At 39.3% G+C, this 15,263-nt stretch overlaps 1 long non-coding RNA gene across 2 annotated transcripts; it reads right to left on the minus strand.

Annotated features, from left to right (window-relative positions):
- Window positions 1-14,978, minus strand: LOC125688966 (uncharacterized). Of its 2 annotated transcripts, XR_007374983.1 has the most exons (5): window positions 12,590-14,978; window positions 9,359-10,597; window positions 6,142-6,277; window positions 3,299-6,059; window positions 1-1,513 (listed from the first exon to the last, which is right to left on the minus strand). It is a non-coding gene; the product is annotated as an uncharacterized LOC125688966 (long non-coding RNA). The 2 variants fall into 2 exon arrangements; XR_007374982.1 differs by lacking the exon at window positions 12,590-14,978 and having other exon boundaries at window positions 9,359-11,534.
- Window positions 14,979-15,263: the final 285 nt, after the last annotated feature.

Below are 15,263 nucleotides of genomic sequence, written 5' to 3' on the forward strand. Positions count from 1 at the left end.
TTCATTTCATTGAACAATTTAATTACCTTTCATCAACTAAGTGGCATCAACTTTGCAAATGGAACAGCAGAATGTCAAACACATAAGTGTCAAAATCTCAGTAAGAGACGTACTGAGAGCATGTTGTCCCAGGCCTTCATTTTCAGAGGTATTTCATGAAGTGAGCAGTGATTTTTCTTCCTTCCTTGTTGAGAGGCTATCGATGAGATGTGAACAAGGTTAGCTCCATGTTCTGTGCTGTTAGCTACGGAATGAAAACCAATTATAACTACTAATTGATCATGAAAACCTAACAATGACAAGGGGTTGATTAATTACAAAGATATTTCATACTTCTTCTGCTCCTTTTTTAATCATCGTGTGTAACTTTATCACCTGATATGCTTCATGTTTAAATAAAAATGGGCACAGAATTCCATTTTCTGAAGCCTTCAAATGAAGTGTTTAAGTAACGGCTTAACTTGGAGATAAAAAATGACAGTAGGGTATTCTTTATCTTCAGAAGCCATGCATGCATGTTTTCACGTAACTCCCCAACAGGTTCTTCAGGCATCGTGTTTCCTCCCAGCTGACCAGAGTTTCTTTAAACAGGAGTTAACACAATTTCTTTGATGTTTGCCAGATAGCAATATGAATTAAATATTGCTTTGTCCTATTTCCTCTGTCCTTCCCTCTCCAAAATTGGACAGAAAATAATAGGAGTAGCCTTATACATGAAACCTAAGGTTAGCTGCACAGAGAGCGCAGGCAACAGGAGAGCAGCTGGAAACAGTATGCATACCTCTGTACAATGTGCCATCATCTGAAAATTTCATATGAAAAAAATACCTATTGAAACATTCCAAGGAAAAATGTTATTATTTTCCTTTATATTATGGTCTGAGTCTTTGACCATAAAGGTCCCAAACTCATTTAGTTGGAACTCTCTGTAGCAGATCCTTTTAAACAGTACTCTGCACCTGGGGCTGGAAGGTCACTATGAAACTAGCCTATCTTGAAATACGGTAGAATGTTAGGGTAAGACTTCCCCAGCTTGAAAAGCTGCTATAGAAAAATGTACCCAGAATTGCACCAAAATTCCTTTCAGTTTTTCATTCTCAGAAATCGTCCCTGAATAAGCAGTTCTGAGAAAACCTGTACTTTGTACATTTGCTTTGGACTTCAGGGTTTGGTATCCTTAGAGCTGGCAATGAAACACTGCTATTATCTGAACCCTGACATACTATGTTGTTATTTTTCTAATAAGTCCTGATTTGACATCATGATATTTTTAATAAATACACAGCTAAAATTGGCTTTGTGTTGCGTATGAATGCATTGTTTTCTTTACACTGGGGGAAAGTGCTGTGCTAAGCTAAAATTCTGTGCTCTGAGGGATGTGGGGTTTTTTTAACACATTTTTGTAAAAGTCAACAGTTTTAAATCATGCTGGTGCTGGACTTCCTGGATTCAGTTTTCTTTTTCAAACCCATGAAAACAATCGGTGACTGCTAAAGAGGTAAAGAAGGATACCCTGAAAAAAAGAAAAAAAAAAGAAAGAAATTAAAAGGATGGGAAACAAAATGGTTTTGCAATATGCTGTTGGACACTGAGAGCTGTTTTTGTTTTATTTTATTAAAGCTGGTTACATAGAATAGGATTTGAAATAAATGATATTTAAAAACCCAGGCTTTTTTGTTTAAGGAATGGAACAGATAACGTGAACCACCTGACGCAAGTATCATTCTGAATTTTTATGTTCCTTTTAGGCCTGTCCACTGATTGTTAGCATACCATGTATATATATACTGCTGTATGTGCATTTTGTACACTTCTATTGGCCTGCATTTGGATTTTTCTTAATATTTTGTATTCATTTGGGTCTCAATGCAATGACTGCCATGCTCAATAGGTTTTGAACTCATCTTTTTTGAAAACTTGAATATGCTTTAGTTGAGAGAATATTCAAGAAGTACAAGTACGCTATTTCCAAATATGCTGTTTTCTGACTTCAGCAGAAGTGAGGCACCATCAGCACTATTGATTCTCACCACTGCTGGCTCTGTCTGTCAGGAGTGCTGAATGCCTGTGGCTTATTTCCATTTTCTCCTGCTGTGGTGCAAGAGTTCTGGAGAATGATGGAGTTGCTCTTTGTTCTCCAGCTGACTGTGCACATACACGAGATCCTTTAAAAAGCTGAGGATAGAACCCAAATTTCCGTCTGATTGCTAATTGTCTTGAAGATACAGATAGAGAAGAAAGCTGCAGAGGGTTACAGGGCTAACATTAGGGATTTGAGCCCTCTTCTTCTGGGATTTGAGCTATCACGGTGGGGAGCAGTGGCACCTGTGATTGTGTGGCACACTGGCTGGCTATGTTCCCACGCACAGCACATGCAGTACTGTGGCATTTTTATGGTAAGATGACCAAAAGATTGAACCAGGCCCTATTGTCCATTACCCCTTAAATCGCTCCGTGACTGCTATTTCCTTTAGAAATACTAGACAATTAAAGTACTGCATAGAAAGAAATTCTAGAGCAATCGACCTCCCAGGATCCACATGCACATTAAATGCACATAGGCCAAGAACAAAGCAAATGCAAAGTAACAATTTCTAGGAGCTATTGTTCATCTGTGCTTTCTTTAGCAGGGAAAAATGTCTAGAATCTGTGACTATTTGTCTCTCTAGAGAAAGAGTTGTGAAGCCTCTTTCCAGTCCATGTAAGTTTCTCTCTCATGTCAACCCATGTTAGTTCTCCAATTCATAATCTAGCCCAGACAAACTCAAAAAGGAATAAAGAAAAAAGTAGTAGCTTTCAAGAATTTCATTATTGTGTAACTAGACGTACTCCTTTTATATAGTTTTTCCTATCTTGAAAAATGAACTTGGAATCCTGAGGTTCCTTTTTACCATACTTTATATCTTAAAGTCATAGCCAATAAAAGCCATGCTATCCTAGTAAGGAGATAATACTGTACAACAGAAGAAAAAAGCAAAGCCTCTGGCAAGATGATCGTCTACAAAGCAGGCTTTGTAGTCTGCATACCTTGCATTGCTACTGAGGAATTATGCGACTGTGGGCTGGTCAGAAAATTTTAAGTATCTAAGAAATTGTTTATAAGTACTGACTCAAATCTGGATTTAAAAAAAAATAGAAAGCATTTCACTTTGGACAGTTCATTAGGAGGAGTGTTGAACTTATATTTAACAGTTCCAAGACTCTTTACAGGAGTTGTAAAATCCTTTTGACAATCCGCTATTACTACCAAGTCTACGCAAGCATTTCATTCATTACCAGAGCTAAAAAAAAAAGATACCTTTGGGATGTAAGCATTTCATATCTTCGTTCACACTAGCTGATAGTTCTCTTCATTGAATTACCAAAAGCAGCCTTAGGGGTGGTTTTATTTCTCCTGCAAGGGCAGCTGTCCAAAAATCTGCAAAAATTTCCAGGAAATCTGACTTTTGCACAGAGGTTAAAGAAAGCAGACAGAGAAAAATTCTGCAGCTTCCTTTCCAAAGTGCAGATTTTCTGAATCTGGGGGACAAGTAGTAAAATCTAAAACTTAATTCAGTAGGGAGCAAGAAATGCATTCTGTGAATTGAGACTTCCCCTTTAAGTTTACAGAATAGCCTTGTCCAAAGTTTTCCAAGTTGAGAGAGATGTAACAGATACAGCACTCAGTCATGTGTCTTGTTTGTGGTTAGCCACACAAAGCCTTTTTTTTTATTATTCTGAGCTCTACTCCTTTTTGTTGTTTGGAAAAAGGAAGACTGAACACAGCTGGTCTTGACACAAGCAATAGTCAGTGAAGATATAAAAAAGCCCTATCTCATCCAACTAGCAGATGAACTTTAATTACCTCACAGCAATGTGATTACCTGTGAGATGTCCCTTTTTTTCCACCACATGACATCATTTGGTTTGTCTGCAGTGAAGGGTTTATCCTAAAGGGGCTCTTCAGAGTGAGCTTGCTGCCTTTTGCCAGTCATTGCTACATCAGTCCAAGATTTAAAATACTGCTGCTATAGACAACGATGTAGAAGAATTAAATTGAAAGGATACTCTTTTAAAGTTATCATAACAAATGAAATAGGAAATGGGACTGGAATCTGACATTCAAAAGAATGAAAAACACACAAAAAATTAACCCTTGATCACAGTGCAGTGAGGCAGAAAACCTGCTAATATTTGCAGTTTTGGTTTGCAAATCTTCTGTTTCCAAGCTTTGTTTCCCAGCATAAGCCTGCAGCATTCACCCCTTTTTCCCCCTACAGTCTGAACAGATACTTGTGAGCAGTACAACTGCAAGCTCTCTGCCTGGCTGCCCCCCTTTCAAAACTAAATGTATCACTTCTTTTTGCCCTTATCAAGGCATGCTGGGGACTTCAGGCTGAAGAAATGTATTTGCTCATTTCATTTCCAGATAGCAGGAGTTTTCCCCATAATATTACTTTAGTTGTTGAATTGGTTGCATGTTGCTGTGCATGCCAGTCAAGCCCTTGTTACCAACACTGCCCCATGTTGGTGCTCCAGCTGCAACCCTGACCAAAATCAAGGCTCTCCTTCATCCTAGTGTTTCTGGATTTCCAATCTGTTGAGCTGCTTTATCCAGCATGTGGAAGCCCACCCATGGCCTCACCTTCAGGCCACCTCTCCCAGTGCTGACCCTGTGCCTGCAGTCCCCAGTGATCCCTGCTGAACAGCGGCTCTGACCTAGCTGGCAGCAACCGTTTGGGGCTTTTTTCAGGCTGCAGCTGCTTTGAAGCATCCTTGTACAACAGCAGCTGTAATGGCAGGCTTATCCTCAAGGTCAGATGATTTATAGGATTGAACTCTCCAGACTCTCAGTCACGTGATCTGGGAGAGGATGATGAACAGGCAGAGAGGAACTTCAGCTGAAGGGCTGTTCCTCCGGGATCCAAAGCTGTTCCCTGCATGTGATAGGAAGACGTGCTTCCTTCATTCAGAGGCCTGCTCCCTTAGCTTCCCTGGCAGCAGGCCTTCTTCAGGTATCTTCAATAACCAGCAGATTTAGTTTCAAAAAATAACTGACCTTGCATATTTGCCGTCCTTACGAGTTGGCTTCTGCAACGTGAACACCAACAGGCAGCTCAGGGTAAGCTAAGAGCATCTATTATTTTCCCTCCCTTCTTAGCACAAGCTAGGTTTTGCAGTATCAGAGTAAGCTGATTGTTCTGTTCACTGGGAAAGCTGAACTAGCAGGTTCTGCTGTGGGCTTTCAGTGAGCCATGCAAGTGAGGAGGGGAGATGCAGTTGTGTTTTAAAGCAACAGTAGATTAATGGCTGTGTGATGACACTGTGCTGACACAGAGATGGCCTGAGCCAGCACAGTGCCGGGGCCTGGCAGCGTTCTACTGCTGCTGCACTTTGCTCCCTAAGGCTTGTCCTCAGCTGGCTGTGGCAGCAGTGCATCGGGAAGTGCCCTGATGTATTAGGGGCTGAAGGTCACCTAAAAATAAAAGTAGAAAGTGGTGTGTCTTTTCTGCACGTTGATTCCAGCTTTGTGTTCCTGTACCACAATTTGGACACTCTTAATACAAATCTTCCATAGAAAGTTTCTTCAACTAAGAAATGATGTGTGCTCATATCCTAATTGGTTTCCTGTTCAGCTAACTGCAATCTACCTACCAGAAATTCCTCTAGATAATGCTAATTAATAAAGACTTTTTCCTTATTTTCCTCTTTGCTATTTGTATTTGGGAAGCCGTACTGCTTGTTTGTCATCACTTCCTTTCTTTCACCAGGCAGATGGCTGTTCTTTGCAGTTGTACAAAACTAATTCTTCTCAAAGGAGAGCAATCTTTGAGTTCTTCAAATGTAGAAATTCAGATATTTTTTTTCATTGATTTTGTATATACTGGCTCTGAATTTCAGCAGATATTCACTTTGTTTTGGGGATTCTCATATAGGGAGCTTCTATTTCACCACATACATCAGCTCCCCATTTACCCAACACCTCATCTGTTGAAGAAAACATTCCTTGCCTTTATATGTCAGTCCTTGATTGCTCGATTGCTGTTCTCTGTACTGCTCCCAGCTTTCTAAGGTGCTGCCTGGAACAATGTAAGTGTAGTCAATAGGCAGATAAAGCCATCCTTGAGTTATCTAGAGTTATAACAGTCACTGCTTACTCACCATTGTATTCCTCATGCATTCCATCTTCTTGTATCTTAAATTCATCTTCTCTATCTCTGGCTACTTGGGCCAGTTCTTGTTTGGCTGAAGTCTGAGTCAGGGCAAAATCTTAGCAGAAAAGAAGGAACCAGATTTCCTATAGTGCAGTAGAGAGGAAATAAGTAAGATTTGTGTAGCCTGTAATTTGTAGCTTCAGAGAACTTAAGTGCGTGTTTATGCTGTTCTGCTAGGGCAATTAAATTGGAAATTGGTGTATATAAACATGCAGTTTATAACCCCTTGGACTGGGTGGAGAAGCTGGATTCAGCGCATGAAAGACTTCAGACCTACAGTCCAACTGATACAGACAACAAGAAGGAAGCATGGAAATGGTTTTGGGTTTCTCAAGACTAAGTCTTAAGACTAAGACTTGGGACGGTGTAAGTCCTATGTTTGGCACACTGCTTTGGGTACCTGCATTGAAGGCTGAATGATCTGCAGTCATTCTGAACGTGCAGTGTGAGGCCCAAATCACTCAGATGTGACTGCAGTTATGTAGGCTTTAGGATTTTGACAATGGGACCCTGAGTTTTTAAATGAAAGAACTGTTTTTTTTTTTTTTTTGTTTGTTTTTTTGAATGAACAATATCTTAATTTCTTTTACATCTGCTTTCTGTGAAATGTACACACTCAGATTCTCTAATTAAAAAAAAAAAAAGTCAGCATCTTACAACTTACTGAAGAGGAAACATTCTCTTCTGAGGAAAATTCTATCCTCTTGTCTTCAATTATTCAGAGCTTTTGCAAATATCTAGTTCATAGGAATTTTGGAAATCATTCTCTCTGTTCTGTTGGAAGGTCTGGAATTTCACTGTTTCTTTTTTCCTGCTTTCACCTCCTTCCTATTTTGAAATACCGAACTGCTATATTCCACTTGGCCTTTTGCTTTCATTAGCAGAGTGAACAGGTGAGCTACAAAATGTCATAAGCTAAAAAGATTTTAAAAAAAATCATCAAAAGAACTGGTTGCTATGCTTCCATACTAATTCCAAATTGCTGTTTGAATTGCTTAACAAACTGAATGTTTGTTTATATTGCATATCCATGGAATGCAGTTCCATAGATAACAGTATACTTGCCAAAGCCTATGAAAAAGGCTAGAAAATTATTTTGTAAAATGTTCTCCTTTGTAGTAATTTCCAAGGAATACTTTTCTAAAAAGACAGGAATACATTTGTGTTAAATCACAAAGGAATGCTAATAATCACCACATTTTGATTTCAAAGCTTGGATAAACTAACACATGAAATTCCTTAAAATAGCCTTTCAGTCTTTTTTTCTTTTTTTTTGTGAACCAAGTGTTGAGACCTGCATAATTGAGCAGAGAAGAGCTGAAAAGCTGATGCATAATTTGTTTTAACTAAGATGGGTTTCTTAAATTTGCAGAGCTGGTTGTTAGAAGATTATTTTCTTTTGGGGGAAGCTTAAAACTAAGTACTGACACTAAACTCCACTAAACAAACAGTAATATCTCTGATGTTGACATGGAAATTTGGTAAGAAAACTTTTCTGCTTGTAAGATTTTGGGGACTTCTTGGCTTCAAATCCATTATAGGCCAAGAGGTCACATCTTAGGTTAAATCTTTGAATGTGGGAGAACTGCTTCTGGATTTACATTTTCAGAAGCTGTTTTACTGACAGAAACAGAGATGAAAACTTAATATACATTTACTTTGCCATAGGGGAGAGGACTATAATGGAGCAAGGAAGGAAAACACAATGTGCTGTCTACAAAAATAAACAAGGAAATAATATTGACTAGAAAAATGAAAAGGATGTTGTATTTCAGTAACAAGCAGGCAGTGTGTATTTTGGGTAACAAGAGGATACATTGCAGCCTAATGGGAAAGGAAGAAAATATTGATTCTTTGCTATAAAATTTGGTATTTTTGTCTTCATTAAACAATGTGCTTTTAGTCCCGTAGTGTAGTGTTTCCTTTTACATATATTCCAAAGCAGGACAGGATGGGGGATGAGACTGCAGAAAATAGGGAGAAAAGCTGCATAACGTCAATTATAAACTGAAGGAAAAGAGAGAAGCAGCTAATTATAGTCTGAGGAAACCACTTGGAATAGTCTTGGTCCTTTGGGAGTGACTGAGAAGCAAGGTAACTGTCAGGATGCATTTAAAGCAGAGCGGTCCCAGCAGACAAAGAGCATGTGTCTGGATGAGAAAAGGAGGTCACATCTAAAAGCAAGCCAGCTAGGGAAGAGACAAAGACTGATCCTAATCTCAGAGATATGTTAAACCTGTTTTAAGCCAGCATGTATGATTAATTTGTTTGGGGTGGGGGTGTTAAGAACAGATTTGCTCACATCTTTTTAAACATTATCTGTTTTCCTAAACTGGGCAGAGAAAAAAAATGCCTTTTGTTGTTGCAGTTTTGAGATTGGTGTTTTCTTTTCCTGTTTGTTGCTGTTGTTGCTTGTTTTTTTCTTTTCTTTCAGGGGGAAACTAACAAATAAAAACAAATACTCTATCAGGCAAACGAGAAATTGATTGAAATCCATTCTGAATGCATCCACCTCTTTGATAACATATTCCAAGGAAAAAAAATTAATGAGTTTTAAAAATGTGGAAGCAAATTTTCATCTAAGGGACAAGCTCTGCAGGAGGGTAGATGAGAAAGAAGTCACTTGGCCTTGACACAGTATTTTTCACATCTGAGAGGAAGTCTCTTGTTTTGGGCTTTGGAGAGCGTTCTCCTGAGGCTACAGGACATCGCAACACAACACAAGGAATCTAACAACCTCATGCTGTCAGTCCACTACCCTTCCACAGTGGCTGATAGGTGTTTTAGCTTACTCCACTCAGCTAGGAGGTTAGAGAACAATTTCCTGATAGCTAACACAAGTGCAGAGGTACGCATGAGATTTTTCAACCTTTGCTAAGGTTGGTGTTTACTCCACTTGTGTCAGTGTTGTAATTACTCATCAACATGAATAAGGATAATACTGCCCAGCCCAGATGCTTGGCACACAGGGTAATATGAGACCTATGTGGAAAAGCCAGCAGTAGCCTGCTGATTTCAGCACCTCTGCAGATCAAATAAGCAAAAGACCAATGACATTAAAATATCAAATCATCTCCTGGAGGTAAAATCTAGTTGTGAAAAGAAGAGTAAAAATGAGAGAGCAGGCAAAAAAAAAAAAAAAAAAAAAAAAAAAGGAGAACTACCTTAAGCATCACCCAAAATTGCAGATTCCATGTAGGGAACCAAAATTCAGTCTGTGCAGTCTTTTCTCTGTGGCATTTGTAGTTCCATTGGGTGGAGGAGCTGGTCCCACATACCACTTCTTGCTATCCAGCGTCCAGATGTCAGTACAGATGTCAGTGGACTAGAATGCTTGGATTGAACACATGGAAATAGGGGTGCAGGGAGTCTACCTCTGAGTCAGAGTCTCTAGTTCTGACCTAGGAAAATCATTAGCCAGGTCTTTGAAGGAAACATACTCTAACGCACGGTAGGAATCACGTAATATTTTATGATGCTGATGGATTGATTCACTTTCCAAACAAGAAAAAATCATATTATTGAGGACTGCAGAATTTCAAAATGGGCAAAAAATATTGTGAAAGTGACTGTTAAATTCCAAGTGCTACAAGATGAAGAGTGGCTTAACCATGGAACTGTAGCACATGCATAACGAGCCCTGTATCAGCTCCACCCTTCCAGCCACCTCTTTTGACAAATAGCTTGTCTCCACACAGAATACACTCCCAGGTCCTCTCTTGTCACTGAAAATGCTAGGGCAGGTACCAGGGTAGGAGGCAGTACTTTTTGATCTTGGGTCATCTAAGAGAGGGAGAATCACATGAGGGCAGAGTCAGCCTCCCCATTTTTGTTCTATACAAGACTAAAACAAAGCAATATTATATTTGTGAAATAAATGCTACTTGTTCATCAGGAAAACCTTCTGCCACACTGCAAACACTTCTGGCTTTGCCTGAGCTGATGGAATGTATATGTTGAGATTTACAAAACCTGGGAGAATTTCTGACTGCAGAAAATCTCTTCTTATGCTTAAATAGCTGGTCAAGACTAAATAACACTTCTTAAGTTTTCTCAAGCTTCAGGAAGTTGCACGCTGCCTCTTTGCATTTTCTTTTTTGTCTCATTTTCCTTTTTTTTATAATTTCATAAATAGAGTTGTTTGGGGCTTGTTATGTTACACTGGTTAGAGGCTGGTGAGGAAAGGAATCCTTGAGCTGACTCTGTTCAGTTGCTATACTGACACTGCTCGAGTACTCCTAAACCATACCCAGGTCTACACTCTACATCTTGATTTCTAAAGCCTAAACATTATGTGGACCTTTTTGCAGCCAAAAATATCTTGCATGATTTATACTTACACTGGAAAATCTCATTAATTTTATCCCAGAACATCTTGGTTCACATACAGGGGCTACGCTGCACTGTGTAATTTCACCAAGAGAAAAGTGTTAATTAATGTAAATGACACCTTGGGCACAAGAAGAAAATATTTAAAGAGAATTTCACAAGGTGGAGGATAATGTACTACTTAATTACAACATGTCATCATTAAAAATGATTGTGGTCTTCCCGACACGCAGGCCTTTACTGACCATGGAGAAGCTTTGGATCAAGCTTTGTATGTTGCTGGGCCAATGGATTCTCTTCAGTGGTGGGAACAGGTTTCAGTACAATGAGCAGGTAGCCATTGCCCGTCAAAAGGCAGAGAGAGAGATCTTTTTTACACAGTTTAAATTGATTGCCCTTTAAAACAATCAGTTTTGCAGAAGGCTTCAAGAGTTAGACTGGCTGCTGTCTGTGGCCCCTCGTACACGGTTGCTTGGGAGGTATGTAGGGATAAATTCTGTATTTTCTGACTTCTTATAGTTACTGTAACAGTAAATGGCAGCAGTGATTTGTGAAGCTTGAACACAGTTTCCCTTCACTGTCCTTCAAACTTGGACGTCCCTCGTGATAGACCTGGCATGCTGCATGGATGGCAGCTCTGCCCAGACAACAGGAGCTTCTGTCAGCTGCAAACTCATGGAAATTCATGACAATCGAGCCCTCCTTTACAGCAATGAAGCCTACCAGGCACTGGCTGCCATCACAATTACGGAGTACTACAGCAAAGAGATGTGTCCAAGGAGTGCACTCATGCCTTGGTGCTCTGAAGACTCCTAAATAAATCAAACTTCAGCAGGAAACAAAGAATCAGTCAGGGAGCAATTCCTCTGCCTGCTTTCTATAGGGATGCCTGTTCTTCTGGAGCTCAGGAGCACTGTTGATGTACCAGCTGTTCAGCTTGGCTCTGTTCATTTGCTTTTTCAACAACTTAATTTTGAAGGTCCTTAAAACATTACAGGGTAACCTATTCTATAGGTTTTAGGAATAGGAATTATTTAGGAATAGGAATTAGCATGGAGAGTTAATGAATACAAAGATACACAGATATGCGCACTTACTGGGCGGTCACAAGCTTGTATTCACTTCAGAGATGCTGGAGCATGTTACAATTTCTTAGCATTTTGTTCAAATATTATAGTTTTAATAATTCTTTGATCACCATTCTGTGATCACACAGACAACCAAGTCTATCCTGAATGCTGCTCCTTTGATTTTAATGATACTGCAACAAAACTAATCTTGATCGTAGGCCTTCAAAACAAAAACTGAATGTCTCACCTATAGGAATAGCAAAGAAATTAAAATCAACTGGTTGTTCTTACCAGTCACTGCTGCCTTTACAACTTGGTTACATTCCAGTTTGAATTATTTTTCTATTGAAGGTAGCATATGTAATTATCATTTGCTAACAGCACCTATCTAGTCTGAGACATGTCATGGATCTGCATTCTTGAGGCCTGACGAATGGTTCTTTAATTACAGCCACAAGTAAATCCTAGCTGTGTCCTTTGACCTGCTGCCTTTCTGCTTTAGGAATGCCCCACATCTGTGCTTGTTGTCGAGGTCTCTTCCATTCCAGCCAATGTTGTCCCTGAAGGCTCACACCCAGAAAAACACTTGGTGATTCACCACTGCAGCTTGAAAAGGCTGAATTACCCGCTCAGTGATTCCAGAAGTCATGAGTGTGCTGCTGTTTCATCATGTGCTTTGCTGTGAATTGTAGGCAACTTCCTTTTCTCAGTTGTTTAACTCTGACGGGCCAGCTGTCATTTAATTGATTCTCCATTACTTGTTATTTACACATCCTCTAGAGATACTTGGCTCTGGGTTCATCACATGTTTTGCTGTGGGGTGTGTGTGTTTTAATGACTTGCTGGCCAAATTTCTCCTTAGAGTGAATCACACTGCTCTGCCAAATCTTTCCTCCAGCACTCTCAGACAATACAAATTATTAACTCTAGTCACTAATGATGACAACGTGATAAAAAAGCCAGGAGGAGCCTCAAAAGCATAGTGAAAGATCCTACCTCTGAGAAATATGCAGGTCTAGTGTCTCTTCGGTTTTTGGTGCTGATCTCCATCTACAGAACGCATCAGCTGTTCCCTGTTCCTTGTAGCCTCTTGCTGAAGATGATGACCCACAGAGACTCCGTGAGGATTATCTATGTGAAATATTTGACTGGTCCTAGCACAGCATCAATTCCCTAAATAAACACAAAGGCAGATTTTCAGATGAGCTCAGCCTTTATGTAGACACTAAATGAAAGGTTTCAAAATAATTTTGCATATGGTGCACGGGAATCTTAGAAAAACCACTGCTTGACAGCTGCTGTCAAGTACTTTGGAGGAAGCAGGAGTTATCATTGTACAAAACAGAAAACTATATAATTTATATTTTAATTAGATTTACATCAGGAAGAATAGTTTAACATTTTCTTAGGAAAGAGTCAACATTTTTCTTCTGAAAAGCAGCTAGCAAGGTCACACAACTCTACAGTCTCCAACAAATGTCGAATGTCACCCTGATGACTTCCATACCTTTAATCAACCCTCACCGCTGTATCTGCATGCATCTGTTTCAAACTATTTTTTTGCATAATTACAAACTAATTTTGAAAGAGATCTTCAGTGAGTTTCACAACTGCTACAACCTCTGCACATGTTAGTATCATAGAAACACTCTGACTAGCAAATTACATAATTAGATCCAAAGAGGAGCAACATTCAGGATGTCTGATAAGGTATTTCTTGTTCGCGGGTCAGTACAGGAAATTCAGTGTTAGACACATCCAGGGAAGATGGATGGTATCCTGTGATTTAGAGACCGCGATTAACAGTGCATTTCCCTTTCCTACCCTTCTCCACTTGTCAGAATTATATTTCTTGCCTAGGAAAAAGGGGGAGGTGGAATTATTTTTTAAACAATATCACGTTAAGCTTAATTTCATTGCCTTGGGATAAATATACCAGTGGGATCAGGACCTAACTGTTATCACTGCTGGAGAGATGGTTAACCATACTATGGAGACAGTAAGTACAGATGGATATGGTCTGAGGCAACTTCTTTATTTTTTACAGTTTATTTTACTATCCTCTGAAAAGCCAAGGATATACATTCTTTCGTACTTTGCGTGATGGGCTGCCTCACTGCTTCCTCCTAAATTACTGGGCAGAAGTGAGGGCTATTGAACTGAAGTAGTTCCTATTCTTTCATTAGGAGAGTTGTGAAATCATCTTGGATCCAGCAGCAAATTCCCTTTGCGGCCCCACTAATGCTTTTAATGTAAATTATTAAAACCCAGACATGGGCATTAATATATAACATTTTATACAGCTTTGATTTGCTGAACTCTTCCGCTCTGTATCCTGAGCTGCTCACAGAGATTGAATTTCCTGAAAATCAGCTCCTAAATCAGAACTTTTATCTTGACACAATATATCACGGCTAGAAAGAGCATTGGCCTCCTTCATGATTGAGAGAATCCTATGTCAGGCCACCTGCCTGAACCTCAAATCAAAGCAAATCAAAGTAGTGTAAGCTGCTTGGTTTTCTGAAGATGTGCCACCAAGATTGCCCCTTGTGTTATTTGTGAAAGAAACATTACATTTTTTTCTAAAATAATTCTTGCTAGGCTGGTGTCACACATTCTACCCAATAGCTTGGCTAGAATTCATCCATTTATCTTTAGAAGCAGATTATAATAAATTATTGATACGTTAAGAAATTGCAGCATACACCTTAAGAGCCAGATTTCCTTTTCAGAGGAATCTAGTATGCATTTTGATTAGCAGTGTAAGACTGAGTAGCACACACAGACTGGTAGATGGCACACAGATACTTAAGATACCAAAATAAGGCTATCTTAAGCCCAGAGAAGAACTGTACTGTTTCCTGAACTAAGTACAGGAAACGTCTCAGCTCTTTTCAGAATTGCATGTCCAAGCTAACATGAATTTATTTGAATTAAGGAATACCAATGAGCATATTTCTGGGGGGTGAAATGACCTTCTCTTGACTTTTTATCTTCTAGCTGTATTTTCAGACTTCCTCAGTTTGTACTCTGCACATACAAAGTTTTGGAGTATTATTTTCCTGTGATTAAGTAGAGTGCAGCTTACAGTCCAAGCACTACAGATAGACCTATAAAAAGTCTGAAAAAAATCAGCAGTACAGAAGTCCAGCTGGAAAGGGGAGACAGAGTTGCAGGGAAAACAGCTGTGCTTGATCTTGAGATGGACGGTCAGGAGGGATAGGAATTTCCAGCTTGGATTAAAGGACACAAAAGTAATTTTGGATAGAAGCTTCATCACATGTTGTCTGAGCACTGTAGTCCTTTTATGTAGATGCTGAAAACATCAGTATACCAGATAATAGATTCCAATAAAGCCATATGGAAGACAGAACCAGTTTCCGGATTTTTTGTGTGTGTGTGTGTGTGTGTGGTGTGCTCTTAATCAACATGTTTAATGTTCTATTTGGTTTAGATTTTCAGCTATTGATGTTTTAAATCAGATTTATGAGCTGGATCTGACTTATTTAAGACCGGTCTTTTCCATTTGCTTCACATTACTCACTTTAGGAAAAGAGCAGCTATATGGGGCTTCAGACCATTTGTTTCGGGGTCATCCTTTACTGACATTAGGTCTATTTAGACAGAGGCTTTTTGACACAAATATTGCGTAAAGCACAAATATAGCACA

The sequence above is a fragment of the Lagopus muta genome, chromosome 2, assembly GCF_023343835.1.
Source record: "Lagopus muta isolate bLagMut1 chromosome 2, bLagMut1 primary, whole genome shotgun sequence".
Lineage (NCBI taxonomy): Eukaryota > Metazoa > Chordata > Aves > Galliformes > Phasianidae > Lagopus > Lagopus muta.